We start from the raw sequence: 16,565 nt of genomic DNA, 5'->3' as shown, positions 1-16,565 counted from the left end.
TCGAGTCAGCATGAAAGCACCAACATGACGCAACATACCACATAGTCGCTAGTGGTTGAGTACCAGCGCTCTTCCGGCCAAAGAGAGTCTAGCCGTACTCCAGTAGGCTAGCTTTCTCCGGATACTCTCAAGAACTGGGGCAAACTGTTGCGTCGGGGACACCTCGATGCCAACTTGGAAGCCTAGATATCTCGTGGAGGTGCCTCTGGGTATCTATACAAAGCCTCTATCTCCTCCCCATGCTGGGGTATCCTGTTGAGCTCCAGTCCAGATGCCTTTTGATTTGTTCCAATTGACAAGTCCCCTTGAGGCTAGGCAGAACTTGTCAATTGCATCCGCAGCAGTAACAAGACTATATGCATCTCCTCTGACTGTCAGTGCCGTATCATCAGCAAACTCAGTGTCCAAAAGCTTCTGCTCCTACCGGATAGGCAGATGAAGGCCCAAAGTGCCATGACTGGTAGCCTGCATAAAGTATCCCATAGCCTCCGCTACGAAAAGGAAAAGGTAAGGTGCAAGCGGGCATCCCTGTCGTACCGATCTGGATAGCTGAAAAGCCGGTCCTCTGCCTCCATAGACCACCATCCTGCTAGAAGAGTGAGAGTAAAGTGAGGAGACCCATAAAATCCATCTATCATTGAAGCCTAGCCTCCTCATAGTGCCCTCCAAGAAACCCCAGTCCACCCTGTCATAGGCCTTCTCAAAATTGAGAAGGAGAACTGCAATCTCCTGCTGACTCTCCTTTGCCCAGTGAGTGGCCTCCCAAAAAGTGAAGATATTATCTCAAATACTCCTATCTTGGACAAATCCTGTCTCAGTAGCTCTGATGATATGTGGCAGCATAGGCTTTAAATGAAGGGCCAAGGTCTTCGCTAGGATCTTATAGGCTGTCCCTAAAAGTGTAATGGGTCTCCAATTACGTAGGACTGTCTTGTCTCTCCCTTTCGAGATGAGACAAATCATACATGTACATAATGCCTCACCCAAAGATCCTGTATCGAGAGCCTCTGAAAAGGTAGAAAGTAGATGAGGTCCAATCGTATCCCAGAGAGCTCTAACAAGAAGGGGCGATAGACCGTCCTCCCCCGGGCATTTATTCCTGGGCAGCTCATGTAACGCATCTGTGATCTCCAGGAGTGATAGTGGGCTATCCAAAACATGACTCATCCTGTCTGAGACCATCTGGGGGACATGACTCCAAATCTCCTCTCTGGCTCTGATCATCTCCTCGGTGACTGGATCGGCGGTGTAAAGAGTGGAATAGAAATCAGAAGTGATCTCAACAAGACGATGAGGATCCGTCTGAAGAGACCCGGCCTCATCCACAAGTCTACGAAGACTGTCCGAAGAGTATCTCTGACCCACTACCCTGAAGAACTCTCTAGAGCATCTATCCCCCTTCTGTATCCAGAAGGTGTGCTGGGAGTAAAACCTAAACTGGGCCCTCCTGCCCTGAATCTCCTCTAGTCTCTCTTGAGCCTCTGAAAGTTGCCCTCCGATGAAAAGAGAACGAGGAAAGCTCTGAATCAATTTCTGAAGTTTGGATACCTCCGCTCTTGCGTTCCGATCTCTGATTCTGAGCTTTTCCTTCTCCTCTTTTGCCCTCAACTGGCAGGCCATGCTGACTCTAGCCAAAGCCCCCTCTACCCACATCAACCAGCCCTGATCCTCAGGAGTGTCCTCTGTCAACCAAGCCTCTCTCAATCGTTCCACGAACTCTGTGTCCTGAAAAACAAAGTCTGGAACTCTCACAAAGCCTGTGCTCTCCAATCGAGAGGTAGGGAGAATCTGTAATAGGACTGGAGCATGGTCAGATAAAACATAACTCGGGCGGATCCCAATCTGTCCTCCTCTGGCCTGGCCCCAATGGCCAATATAAAACCTGTCAAGCCTAGCCAAAGAGAGAGAGCCATGGAAAACCCCAGACCAAGAGAATTGAAGACTATCAGCCAAGTGACGAAAGTCGTCCACACGAGGTGCATCATGAAGTCCAGCATGCAAAACAAAACTATCCCACTCCACTCTCTCCCTATCAGAAAGTCCACCCTCTGTCTGGCCCGACTTGTCTTCAGAGAATTCAACCATGTTGAAATCTCCTCCAACAATCCAGGTGTCTGCCTGAGGAAGGGACTCTCTGAGCTGTCTCCAAAATGCACGTCTGCGGGTTGGATCCGTGGGAGCGTACACATTGAGAACACCAACTACTGTGCTCTCAATCTGAAGAATAACATAGCATGCCGTGCTCTCCACTAGTGTACCCTCTTGGGTGATCTCTGGGGCCCACCTGGATGAAACTGAAATGCAGACTCCTCCCCTCGTACCATCCGCTGGGCTCCAATATGTCCGGCTCTGTCCTCTGAGTAAGGATCTGCATCTGTCAATCCTGTCCTGGGAGAGCTTATGCTCTTGGATAAGCACAATGTCTGGAGGGGACCCTGAGGAAATAAATCGAAGGGAGTCCCTAAGCAACTGCAATCTAGGAACTCCGGATCTACGACCATTTGCATCTGAAATAAATCTACGGCCGTTCAGTCCTCTCACATTCCAAGAAATGATGGACAGCCTAGACGTCGGATGGAAGTGATGGGATGCTAGTGGCAGCGGCACAAATGACTCTCTCTTACGGCGCAATCCAAAGTCGGTCTCTGATCAAGCTCCAAATCTGCCCCAACTCATGTAAAATGGCTCCATCCAAGGGAATAATACTCTGGCATGAACTGAGGAGCTGAAAGTCAAACCAACCAGCACTCCTGGGCAAATCAAAGTCTCCCTAGACCTCAAAGAACAGCATGAACCTCCCAGCATGGCCTCTTTGGGTGTCTCAGTTACGGTTTTCCGATTGCTTGGCAGAGGGTACTTTTCTTTTGGCCTCTTTGCTACATGACTCTTCATGATTAGCTTTGCTTTGATGTCATGTAGAAAAGGGAGGAGTGGGAGAGTGGGAGAGAGAAAGAAAGATATATAAACGTCCTCGAGAGGCTTCACAAGCCTTTGGGACAAAACACACTTTTTTTTATAGTGAAAGCTTTGATTGATTATATTACAAGAATAGTCACCTCAGAAAAGAGGCACTAGAAAATACATCAACTGAAGATCTCAGTATAAGCCAAATATACATCCTGATCTATCTGGCGAGTCTGCAAGCAATCAAAGAAAGATTGCTGCAGAGAACGCTTAAAGAAAGTAAACAAAGAAAAATTGGGATCACTAAAGACTTTACAATTGCGGTCTGTCCATAAAGTCCAAAGTGCCCAATAACGAGCCCAAACAAAGAAAAGATGAAACTCCGATCGCTGCGGATGAAAACCAAAGAGCCAGAAAATTTTCCCAAAGAGAAGAGTTGGTAATCTCGCTCATAGCCTTTGTCAAAGAGAATTTAGAAACTGTCGAGAAGACGGGCAATGCCAGAATAAATGAGGCACAGTCTCTTGAGAAATCAGACATTGATGACATAAAGTAGGAGCAATGTGCCTACGGGCCACCAATAGTCAACTGTCTAGATGGAAAATTTCCCAGAAGCACTCGCCATAAAAAAACATGTTGCCTATGGGACAAAACAAACACCAAAGAGATAAAAACCAAACATTAGTTATAGACGGAGAGTCTCTTGGGAGTGTGTATAGTACTCACAAAGTTATCATAGGTTAAATACAGTCTACTACAAAAGATAATTGGCCTGCATTACATCAGTTTAAGACTGAGAGTCTTTAGGTTTGGATTTGAAATCTTTGATTATTGCTTTCCATCCCTATAAACAGTCCATTTTCCTTCCTTTCGAGCATCCTTCACTTTAGACAATTCAGTGGCCTTTAGTTTGACCTGCGTTGGGGTGAGCTCCTTCGCTATCCATACTTTAATGCCTTTCAACTTATTGGTTTGCTCAAGAATCCAGCTTCTTTTCATCTTGTCCTAAAGAGAGAGGGAGAGAGAGAGAGTAAAATACACAAATAAACCTAAAAAGTACATTTATTGAAGAAAATGAATCTTTTATACACTTACCCACGCTTGGATGGGAATTGGGGTTGATTCCCTTATCCACTCTATATGACCCTTACCTACACACTAACCTATGTACTAACATGAGATTGAATGACAACTTGTCTAACACCTTTAGTGTGTTGAACCCATTCCATTACTTATCTTGTTATTTTTGTGCCCAAAATGCCACCTATAGACAATGCTACTAGGTATATAAATGAATCAGATAGGAGAGATTTCGTCTACACATGCTGAGGTGGTGTGGTGTGGAAGCACCACCTCTCAAAAGTTGCATCCCAAGTAGAGGGTGACCAGAGGTTTCTCACCTTCTCTTACAAAGTAAATGTCTCATGGCAGCTCCCTCCCCGTCTCCTCTTGCTGCCCCTTCCCTCCCTCCTTGCTGCCTTGTCTCCTTGCTGCCCTCGCTCTGCCTCTTCTCCCTTTTCCCCACTGTATCTCTCTCCACAGTAAATGGCAAACAGCAGAAAACAAAGATAAATTTGAGTACTATCGCACATATATCAACCCCGAATATTGGTCAATTTATACAGGAAGGGAGACAACAACGCAGAAGTACATATGTACACCTATAGCAGTGCATAAACGGAGGGCTTTAGCCTCACTTCGCACCCGATCACACCAGCTGCAAATAGAAACAGGGGGATGGAAAAAGATGCCAAGGGAGAGTAGAATATGCCAACTATGTGATCAAGGTATGGTTGAAACAGAAGAACACATGGTAATGATATGCCCTCACTATGCACACATTAGGGAAGAGTTCAATCACCTCCTTGAGGGACATAACAAACTGGCTGATTTGCTGCATAAAGGGTCACCTTCAGCTTTAGGAACATTTGTGTATAAGCTCTTCAAGCATAGGAATCCACCTGAATCCTAGAAGGTGGTTTCTCTTTCCACCCTCCCATCTTCGGGAGGAGCTTTCATGTACTTGTGATATTGTATTGCTTAGGTCCCATAGGCCGGTTTTGGTCTTTAGAGGACGATAATATATTCTTCTTCTTCTTCTCCCCCTTTTGCCTCTCCTCCCCCTACCTATTTCTCCTCTCTTCCTTCTGCCTCCCCTATGCTTGCCCCGCTGCCCCTTTCCCTGCAACCCCGCTGCTCCTTTCCTTTCCCCTCGCTGCCCTTTCCCTGCCCGCTATCCCTGCTCTTCTCTCCACCTCCCATCTCAGCCCCTCCCCTCTTAGCCTCTCTCTCTCTTATCCTCTCCCCCTCTGAGCCCCTCCCTTCTTATCCTCTCTCCCTCTTTGATCCCCTCCTCCTAATTTTTCTCTAGTGATGGACAGATCTTCATTGTGATTGAGTCAGCCTTCCGCCTTCAATTGACAAATGTCTACTCGTTCACCTAATCCTCGACGACTTCCATTAGTTGTGCAAGAAATTGCACTTTCTCAAAAGAGGAGTTTCGAGATCTTCCAAAAGATGTAGCATTCGAAAGCTGCACCACTATCTTTGCATCCATTCGCGAGTCCACCCCTTTAGAGGAATTGGATGCTTGCTGCCTTACCTCTAGACCTCACCCCCTATGTATTGATGTTAGGTTGTTGGGACAAGTTTCTTTCAGGTGGCTTTTAATTCTACCAAAGTGGCGCGCACAGTGCGCAAGGCTAGCCCCTTGGCATTTGGTTCTAAGAATATTTTTTTCACTTCCCACACTCTCCATCAGATTTCCTGGTCTACCTCAAGTCTATCATCAACTCCTTGCCATGGTTGGACTTTCTTTTGGGCTGGTCACAAAGATCCTACTTCCTCCCTGATTTACCGCTTCCATAGTGAAGGCGATTAAGTATGATGGGGTTCCTAGAGTTGGGATCATAGTGTCTGACCCCAACATATCCAATGGCGAGATTATGCTCCAACGTTTGAATGGATGTCTTTTTCAGTAGAGGCGAGATCGCGGGCAGGCACTATTAGATTTGCAAGACCTTTGCACATTTCACTAGAGATTGCCCAAAGAAGAAGAAAAGGACAAAGAAGTCTTCTAGTGCGTCCCCGCATCAAAGTGCCCCATCAACACGTGTTACATGTCTAGCACTATTGCATGTCCCACACCTGCTTTCTCCTTTTGGGTTGCGGTTAGAGCCGACGTTCCAACACATCTGCAAATCAGGAGGCCTCTTGTTTGCTTTGGTAGAGGGCCGTGATGTTGTCCCTTCAGCTCCATCTCCGAATCTTGGCCTTCCTCCCCCTTCCAAGCAGCCCCGTTCCACTTCAGTACTACAAGCACCTATTATTGATTGGAAGGATTTGGATCTTGTATCTTCTGCTCTCTTGTAGGCTTGCATTTTACGGAATTCGGCCCTGTGTTTCGGTCGTAGAAACTCTTCTCTCTTTTGCTTGATTTTGGAGAGGTAGAGTTTGTGCCCTCTACCTTTGGTGATGCTATTCTTCCACCTACTACTAATAGAGCGTCCTCTTTCACAAGTATGGGAGTCCTTTCCCTATGGAATTTTCTCTCTCCACTACTCCAGGAGATCTTCTTTATAGGAGGGATGAGTTTATGCAACTAGGTTGGGAAAGATTTTCTAGTCGACTTTGTCCCGTCCATGAGGATTGTTAGTTAATATAAATTCAAGGCCTTGGTGGTGTACCTCACTGCCACCACTAAAGGCAATGAATGATATGGACTTTATCCAAGTGTCATTGGGGGCACATGAGCCAGAATGGAATGAAACTCTTATGCCATTTGGGTTATGTACCGCATTTGAGTTTCTCTGATTTTGACATTATCTTTATTCAGGAATACAAGCTGGAGGTTAAAGATTGTGCAAATTTAGGTAAATTGCTTTAAACACAGAAGGGAGGAGTTTTCGCCACTAGTTCAGGTAAGATTTTCCAGTCTACTTCCTCCCGACCAAGGGGATATTTGCTTGGAATATTCAAGGCCTTGGTGGTGTACCTCACCACCGGCGGAGGTAGTAGTTGTAAGCGGCTTCATCTAGGTGTCACTGGGAGTCTCATTAACATTATCTTTATTCAGGAACACAAGCTCAATGCCAAAGATTGTGCAAAGTCACGTAAACTGCTTTATGGTTATACCTTTTGGTTCCTACCATGAGCACTAGGCGAGGAACTTGCATTTTAGTTTCAAATTCTTTTTTTCCCCTTATGGCCAGACAAATTACACCCTTTAGAGAATAGTGGATCATATTTATGATTGGGGGACGTAAGGTTGGTCTTCTCAACCTCTACGCACCCAAACTTAGATGGAACCGTGTCCTTTTTTGAAAGGAACTCCTTTCTTGGAGATTCATGGATTATTGGAGGTGACCTCCATATGGTTGAATTGACCTCCACTGTCATCAATCCTTTTGAAAACTTGATCAAGCTTCGTACAATGATCTCTCCGATCACTATACACACAAATATCATCAATAAGTGCTTACAGAACTTGTCAAGAAACGGAGCAAATACTTCATCAATATTTTCCTGGTAATGAGAAGGGGCATTCTTTAATCCAAATGGCATCCTTTTGTAACTGAAACATCCCTAGGGAGTAATAAAAGTTGTCTTAACCTGATCTTCTTGAGCTATCTCCATCTAAAAGTACCTGAATAGCCATCACAAAGGCTGTACATTTGATGGCCTGCAACTCTATCCAGAATATCATCCATGTGGGGCAACGGATAATGGTTACTCTTCGTCAATGCATTGAGTGGCTTATAATCAACACATATTCTCTATTTGCCATCTCTCTTGGGTATTATGACCACCGGACTGGCCCAATCCGAATGGACAACTGGATAAATTATGTGATCTTTCCAAAGTTTTACCACCTCCTCTCGAAGCACTTCCACATGCTTTAGGCTGAGCCTTCTCATTCTCTGAAATACTGGCCTTGCATTTTCTTTTAATTCAATTCTCAGAGGTTTACCTTTAAATCCCCGTATTTCATCATAAGAAGTAATAAACAGATGAGGATACCACCTCAGCATGGCACAATATTGCTCTTTCTCTTCTAAAATGAGATCTGGGTTAAGAGTTTGCTCCATAAGCTCTTGTGTTGAAACTGAGGGATTATTGGGTTGCATAAGCTGCTCCATTTCCTCAAATCTGTTCTGTTCATTCTCTGTTTCAGATTCGAAAATGAGATCTGGGTTAAGAGTTTGCTCCATAAGCTCCTGTGTTGAATCTGAGGGATCACTGAGCTGCATAAGCTGCTCCATTTCCTCAAATCTGTCCTGTTCATTCTCTGTTTCAGATACGAAAGGCTGATCTATCTTAAAGCATTCAACACCTTCCATAAATGCAACACTGGCTTTGTCACTCTCAGATGTTATTGAGCTGTCTTCAAGGCTGGTTGTATCACTCATTTCCTCCTCCTCAAAAGCACTTGGGAGTCTCAGAATGCTTTACCATATCAAATTTCATCCTTTTTCCATTGGCTGAGTGAACAGTAATTACACCTTTTCCATTGGCTGAGGGATCACTGAGCTGCATAAGCTGCTCCATTTCCTCAAATCTGTCCTGTTCATTCTCTGTTTCAGATACGAAAGGCTGATCTATCTTAAAGCATTCAACACCTTCCATAAATGCAACACTGGCTTCGTCACTCTCAGATGTTATTGAGCTGTCTTCAAGGCTGGTTGTATCACTCATTTCCTCCTCCTCAAAAGCACTTGGGAGTCTCAGGATGCTTTACCATATCAAATTTCATCCTTTTTCCATTGGCTGAGTGAACGGTAATTACACCTTTCCCCCAATTCTGGATGGCTCCCACATTTCTCAACCAAGGCCTTCCCAAAATTAGAGGGTAAGCTCCCATCCCTGCTGGCATAACATGACAGTCTACCTTACGTGGACATTATACACCTCTACATCCAATTATGTAACTATCCCAAACTCTTAACCTTGGCATGATTAGCCATCCTATCCAAAAATTAGGAGAGGTGACTCTAAGGCCCAACCTTTCAGCACATGATTGAGTTATGATGCAAATTTGTGCTCCACCATCAATGCATTCCTCCCCGAGACCGAATCCTTTATGCCATGCTTCCACAAAAGGACAAATATCCGGCACCTCTGTCACAAACATAATATTCTTTTCTTCTTTACAGGATGTCCTCTTCCTACCTGTACTAACAGCCCTCCTCCACTCCTTTTTAAACTTAGTACAGAGGCCTATCATCTGGCCAAAAGTTGTCAACTTTCCTCCTGGATAGATCACCAATCAAGTCATAATCAGCCTGCTCTTTCCCCAAAGGGTAGTCTGCTGTCTTGTACTTTTGCCTTGGCTTCTTTGCCTTTCTTCTCTGATAGGTTTTCATCTCTTCCATTTGCTTGCCCTTCTTCATGATTGGGCCCACATCTCCTTCCCTATCTCTCTTCCCAAGAGGTAGCAAATCAGCATCACTCTCCTCCAATCTCAAGGGCAGGACGTTGATAGGTCAAAAAATGTAGTAAGCTCTTGTGCACTGTACATAATAAGGGGTAGGCACATAGATATGCTCTTTTATGTTTTGGTCTGGGTTATGGGATACCAGAGACTACTTCTGGAACTATGATGAATGGCTGTATATATTTCAAGATAAATAAAAAATGTTTTTTTGCAAGGGCACATGGAAAATGATGAGAAGCAATGTGGGTACACCCATATCCAGAGCATTTGTGTTATCCAATGTGACGAAGTTTTTGTGTGTGACTGGATGATTTTTTTCATTTATTCACACTAGATTTTGGGTTTTCTTTGTCATGGGTGGTATCCAAAATTGGGGATGGATATGAGTTTTAATATGTGTCAGGATTGGGTCAAAAATTGTGGTTGGTTGTGATTTTTCTTGGGTTTGAAGGAATGTGCATTGAATGTGTGGGGCGTTAATTGCTTGGTGTATGTTTTTTGGGAAGGGGAAAAAGAGAGTGCTTTAATGCATGAGATGAGGTGGCCAGCAAATGTGGGAGTTCTGCATAGATGTGCAAGCTGGCTACGTGATCAGGTGAAACGCTCAGAGGAAGAGGGGAGCTGCCATGTTACATGGTGGAAGATTGCTAGAATTTCCAAAAGGGTGATGGATCGGTGGCTGTCTCAAGGAGGGGGTTGGCATGCAAATGGAAGGGAGAGCCTAACATTGTAGGGGAGAAGAAGTGAGAAGGGAGAAGGAAGAAGAGTGGTAGCAAAGAAATGCAGTTCAGCATGACATCCTTTTCTTCTTCAACGATGGAGTTCTAAGGGAACTGGACTCATCGTGAGGGTAATGAAAGGCTGGTTGCTGATTGTGATACGTTCTAAGGGAACTAGATGACTTATTTGCAATATGTTCTTGTTGTTGTGATCATTTGCTGATTTGATCGTGGGACATTTCTTGAGAAGAAGGTTTGAGTGACAGGCTAGTTCACAACAATATTTTCATGATCGAAGGAAAAATGTTCTTGCTGTTGAATTGAAAGGTGCTCCTATGTCATTATTTGATTGACTCTGATTTCCTGAAAGTACGAGAGAAGAACGCTTTGCTGCTGGTGTCTTTCGTTTGTTGGTGTGGCTTGAGGACGATCAGTATGCCAATTGATTGATCGATTTGCATTGAGACAAGAGTTTGTCAGGTTGCTGGCTGATTTACTAGATTTGAGAGTTCATTTGAGATTCTCCTTGGCTGCTCTTCTGAAGTGACTGGATGGTGATAAGGCAGAGGCAGTTTAATATATGCGCTGATTTGTCTATGGATCTACCTACGACCATGTGACTGGTGGGTTGCTGATTTGACCAAGAAGCTTGATCGCTGACTTATGTTCGTCATTAAAAGAGTTTTTGCTGGCTCCATGTGCAATTTGGTCTGAGACAAGAAGACATATGTGAAGCAGTATGTGGTTGGTTCTTGATGCAGATACAGAGAGACTTTTCCCAGTGAGCTGTGGATTCATTTCTTATATCTTGCTGTTTCTTGCGCTGTCAGAAGGTGCTTGTGGGTGTTACATTATCCTGAGATTGCTATTTCATCTTGGGATTGGTGGTTCGTCGGCCTTCTACTTTGTGTCTAGTAATGATTGCAATGAGCTTGTGGATGACACGATTCCTGTGTTTTGGATCCATGCTCTAGATGGTATGGTAGGCCACTGTCTCTTGGAGCCAGTACACACTGCAGTTCTGATTCCATGATTGCTCCGGCCTCAATATCTTCCAGTCTGAAGATTATCTATTGTTTTTAGCCGTGTTCCTCTTTTGTTTTATCAACGTCAGCAACCTCTTCTCAAGTTTTGTTTTATCAACGTCAGCAACCTCTTCTCAAGTTTACAAGCTTTCTTGTTCCCTTCTCCTCATACGTAGCCTTTGCTGCCCCGTTCCTGGTTCAAGGTCCAACTTTTTTTAACTCAACACTATGATCATTAGGTCTATTATTCAGATTCGGAGGGAGTGAGTATACATCACCGCCAACTCTGGCAGGCTTATCACACTGTGTACTATAATGACCCTTGTCCCTGTCTACCTTGCAATGGAGTCTGAGCATTTGATGTAGAAACACCTCCTGCTCCTCTACCACCTTGGACACCTCCACCTCCTCTTTCTCGCCCTGCTGGAAACTCAAATTCTTCATCATCTTGGTCATCTCATGTATCTCATCCTTGATAGAACTCTCTTTCTTATCCTCTAACTTGGGTGGCTCAACTCCACTTTGAGTAGGCATCTCTGAAATGGCAGGAACTGCAAGCATATCATAACCCCATTCAACCAGCCTCTCTTCTTTCTTTCCTTCTCCCTAGCCACCCTATCACACGGAGCATAATCCTGTTAGAAATCAAGAGACTGAGAGAGCAAGAAGCAAGAGAGCTGAACGTAGTGTTTGCAATAGAAGAAGTGACTGTTACAAGAAGTGGGATGGGTTTTGTCTAAGTGACAAAACTAACAGTGGTTAGGGGGAAAAACCTCTAAATGAGGGAAAAGTGCCCCTAACCTACTTATTACATTACATTGGTCACTGCTGAATTATAATAATAATTCTAACACCCCCCTGCAGTGCCAATGTCATGTACAAGGAAATGATCAATTACCAAAAGGATATAAGTTCAGGGCACTACGAAATGCCTCAAACTTTTCACGTGGAAGTGGTTTGGTGAAGATGTCTGCAATATTGTCATGTGTTGACACATAGATCATACTGATCTCTCTTGCATGCAACTTCTCTCTGACTAGTGATAGTGAACCTCAATGTGCTTTGTGCGAGCATGAAACACAGGATTCTTTGCCACTGCTATAGCACTTTGACTATCAGTGAGAATCGGAGAAGGACCCTCCAATGAAAGATGAAGATCAGCAAATAAACAATGCAGCCAAACACATTCAACTGTCGCTGTGAAAGCTGCCCTATACTCAGCTTCACATGAGGAGGTAGCCACTATAGATTGTTTCTTGCTCAACCAAGAAATGCAAGCATGTCCTAGAAAGAAACAATTCCCACTGGTGGACTGCCTAGTATCATAGTCTCCAGCCTAATCTGAGTCAGTGTAAGCATGCATTTGCAAGTCACCCCCCTGGGAAACATCAAGCCAAAAGACTTTATAGCTTGCAAGTAACGGAAGATGCGTTTTACAGCCTGCCAATGCATAATCTTTGGGCTGTGCATGTACCTGCTCACCTGAGAAACTGAAAACTGAATATCAGGTCTGTATTGCAGAGATAAATGAGGCATCCAACAGCCTGACTATAGAGTGTGACATCAATTGATTCACCCGCATCATGCATTGTAAGTTTCAGCCCTGGCTCCATGGGAGTGGACATAGGCTTGCAATCATGCATGTTGAATCTGTCCAAGAGCTTTTGAACATACTTGGATTGAGACATAACAATGCCACGTTTCTCTTGAATAAATTGGATCCCCAAAAAGAAATGTAACAAGTCCAAGTTTGACATATCAAATGTAGCTTTCAATTGGGCCTTGAAATATGCAATTACTTCCTCATTTGATCCGGTGAGCAGCATGTCATCTACATAAAGAATGATGACCAGAATATCCCCCCCATCCTTCTTGATGTAGAGGGTGCTCTCAGTTGGACTATTGTGCAGCCCCTTGCTGGTCAGAAAGGCATCAATTTTGGCATACCATGCACGTGGGGCTTGTTTCAGCCCATACAAAGCTGTTGGTGAACTAAAAGGAAAGCATGGAGTGAACACAAACTGAGAATTCTTGCTTGTGGAATGAAGAAAGGTGAGGTCCTTAAGTAGGCACCTCTCACATGATCACTGACATCACTGATGACCTCTGAGCTTCACAATCATCTCCTCAATCTGCTCCTAGATTCTCTCAATCATCCTATGTGGCATCTACCACCACCTAACAGTGCTTATGGGCACCTAACTGTGCCTCTAGCACACACACACATAGAAACCAAGGTGTGCCTGGGGCATACACCTTGAGATATCCCATCATACCCCCCCTCAAGGGAATGCCTCAGGCTATGTCAAGGATACATCTAGTCTCATAGTTTCTCATGCCATCTCATGGTGGTCAAGGATAAATCTATGGCTAGGTTCTCATGCTAGCAAGGGGTTCCCAAGGGTGTGAAGTAGACAAAAGGGATACAAAAGACTTTCCAATGGTTATCTCCCCTACATGTACATGCACACAATGTCTGCAGGAGGTACCATGGAGCAAAACACATACACATGGCCTACATCATATGGTGACCAGAGGTGTTTACAAAACACAATAGTTTATTTCATTCATTTTGGAGGACTATCCAGGCTGAGTACCTTGACTCAACATAAAAAAGGGAGATTTGGAGCATATATGGAGATGATTCAAAAAGCATAATCTTCATAGGATGCCTCATCTTGTGGAGGCACATCAACTGAAAGTAGATTGGTAGTTTTCGACTTTGTAGTTGCTTCCTTTTTGGCTCTACAAAACTGTTCATGGTGATTGTTTTTGCCACAGTGTTTGCATGGATTGATCTTGAAGCAGTCTTTTGAGAGGTGATTAGTCTTCCCACAATGTTTGCAAGGTGAAACCTTGCCCTTCTGGATTTTTATGGCATAGGCTGTGTCATTGCCTCTCCGGAGTTCCATGTTCCTTTCTTCTTCTTGAAGAGCAAAAATAAGACCTTCAAGATTAGGATTAGGAAGATTTTTCAAAGTGGTAACAACATTATCATAATCTTCAGGCATACTCTTAAGCAACACTGCCATTGCATCATCTGTAGTGATTGGAGAGTTGATAGAAGCAAGTTGAGTCATGAGACTCCGCATATGATTGACATGGGCAGCCAAAGGAGTGCCACTAGCCATCTTCAATTCAAAGAAAGCAATCTTAAGTGACAATTTTGAGATGTGAGAGCTAGCACAAAAAATAATGTCAAGCTTCTGAAGGAGACTCCAAATCAGAGATGTGATGAATATAGTCATCTCCTAAGGCAAGAGCAATGATGCCATAGGCTTTCTCCTCTCTAGCAAGATCTCTTGCCGGGCGTGTCGAAGCTGAGGATTCTCCAGCATTGAAGGCTGTTGAAGAAGAAGTTGAAGCCGGTTTGACAAGCCCCCAGAGGTTTTCCCTCATCAATGCAAACTTAACCTTCATCTGCCATGTGTGAAAGCCCTTATCATTGAACTTATCCATATTCAAGATGGTAGCCATGATAGGGTCTAACCGAGAATGGGCAGTGTCTACTCTCTTACAAGGCTAGAAAGAGTTAAAGAGCTTCAAAATACAAGCATTTAGAGTAGCAAAGGCTTGCAACCAAAATCCATACTACAAATCAATGATGCTTTCACTTGCATGCTTCATAGAGGTGACTAAATGAAAGTATTCCTTCGTTACTGAACCAAATGGGCTGCAAAGTGACTCAAAATGTTCGTCTTGAAGTCGCCCATCTACTCCTAAGAGGGCTCGAGCAATGGTGCAGCAGGCAGGGAGTATTCTGCAACAGAAAAATGACGAAAAATGGTGCTATTTGGGGAATGGCGACCAGCAGAGACGTCTTTTCTTTAATTGCTTGCAGGTGGAAGTTCGCCCAAACGAGGGGTATCTCTAGCAGGAAGGGCTTGGAGAATGGTGGAGAACTGAGGGAGAACAAGCTTTAGCAAGATTTGGGAGAAAAGGGAAGAAATGGTGAAGATGAAGAAGAAGAAGATGGAGAAGAAGAAGATGATGTGGCACAAATGGGCTCAAGGAGGATCAAAGGGCTCTGATACCATGTTGGTGAACTGAAAGGAAAGCATGGGGTGAACACAAACTGAGAATTCTTGCTTATGGAATGAAGAAAGGTGAGGTCCTTAAGTAGGCACCTCTTACATGATCACTGACATCACTGATGACCTCTGAGCTCCACAATTATCTCCTCAATCTGCTCCTAGATTCTCTCAATCATCCTGTGTGGCATCTACCACCACCTAATAGTGCTTATGGGCACCTAACTGTGCCTCTAGCACACACACATAGAAACCAAGGTGTGCCTGGGGCATACACCTTGAGATATCCCATCAAAAGCTTTATTCAGCTTGCATACCTGAAGTGTATTTTCTGAAATTTGAAAGCCCGGAGGTTGTTTGACATAAACCTCTTCCAACAAGTCTCCATTAAGGAAAGCTGTTTTAATGTCCAACTGATGAACATTCCATTCAAAATTTGCAGCCATGGCTATAACCGACCTGATGGTTGTCATCTTGGATGTAGGAGCAAAAGTCTCCTCATAATCTATGCCCTTTTTCTGAGCATATCCTTTTGCAACCAGCCTGGCCTTGTACCGATCAACGGACCCATCTGGCTTTCTTTTGACTTTGAAAACCCACCGTGTACCTATGGCATTTTTACCTGGTGGCAAATCCACAACATCCCAAGTCTGATTTTTATTAATGGACTGCAACTCGTCGTGCATGGCATTCATCCAATGCACATTATCTTTTGCTTCTTCAAATGTCTCAGGCTCCTCCTCATCAAGAAGAGTACCTGCATAAGCTGATTCAACTGAATGAGCTCCCTCCATGTGCCTTACTGCACTACGAGTTGTGCCAGGCAATGGAGCTTTAAGCCTATTCTCCCTGAGAGTCTGAACCAACCAATGCGGGACTGTTTTGGCTGCGTGTATCTCTTGAATTTCTTGCCTGACAACTTCATCCACACCCTGAGGTTGTACCAATTCAGCTGGGGGCTGAATCTGTACTTGTGGAGCTGGCGGAGGTTGCTGTAAATTCTGATTTTCAGCGGGGGAACCAAATGCTATAGGAAGCATCCCCTCAAACACATCATTTGAAGAGGCCGGAATCTGAAATTCAGCATTTGTATGTGCAGAATTTTCAGAGAATATGACATCTCTACTGACAAAAATCTTGCGTGTAGCAGGATTGTAGAGACGATAGCCTTTGCTTTATGAACTATATCCCACAAAAATGCATTTTAGGGCCTTATCTGACAACTTGTGTCTGAACTCCACAGGCACCTGGGCATATGCAACACAACCAAAAACTCTGAAGTGGTCCACTAAAGGCTTTCTCCCATGCCATGCCTCATAGGGAGTGATTGTCTTCAAAGCCTTTGTAGGAGCCCGATTTAAAATATACTTTGCACACATGAGGCCTTCCAGCCAAAACTTGTGAGGCAACTTCTTACTTGTGAGCATGCATCTATCCATTTCCATGGTGGTGC

The 16,565-nt window shown here is 44.2% G+C and overlaps 1 protein-coding gene across 1 annotated transcript in view; it reads left to right on the top strand.

Annotated features, from left to right (window-relative positions):
• Window positions 1-16,565, top strand: part of LOC147901834 (protein DETOXIFICATION 46, chloroplastic-like) — a 112,611-nt gene that overhangs the window by 43,597 nt on the left and 52,449 nt on the right. The gene's annotated exons all lie outside the window — the stretch shown is intronic.

This window comes from Dipteris shenzhenensis, chromosome 5 (genome assembly GCF_047967505.1).
Source record: "Dipteris shenzhenensis isolate YYH24624 ecotype China chromosome 5, Dip_SZ_1.0, whole genome shotgun sequence".
Lineage (NCBI taxonomy): Eukaryota > Viridiplantae > Streptophyta > Polypodiopsida > Gleicheniales > Dipteridaceae > Dipteris > Dipteris shenzhenensis.
This window is presented reverse-complemented; position numbering and strand designations above follow the sequence as displayed.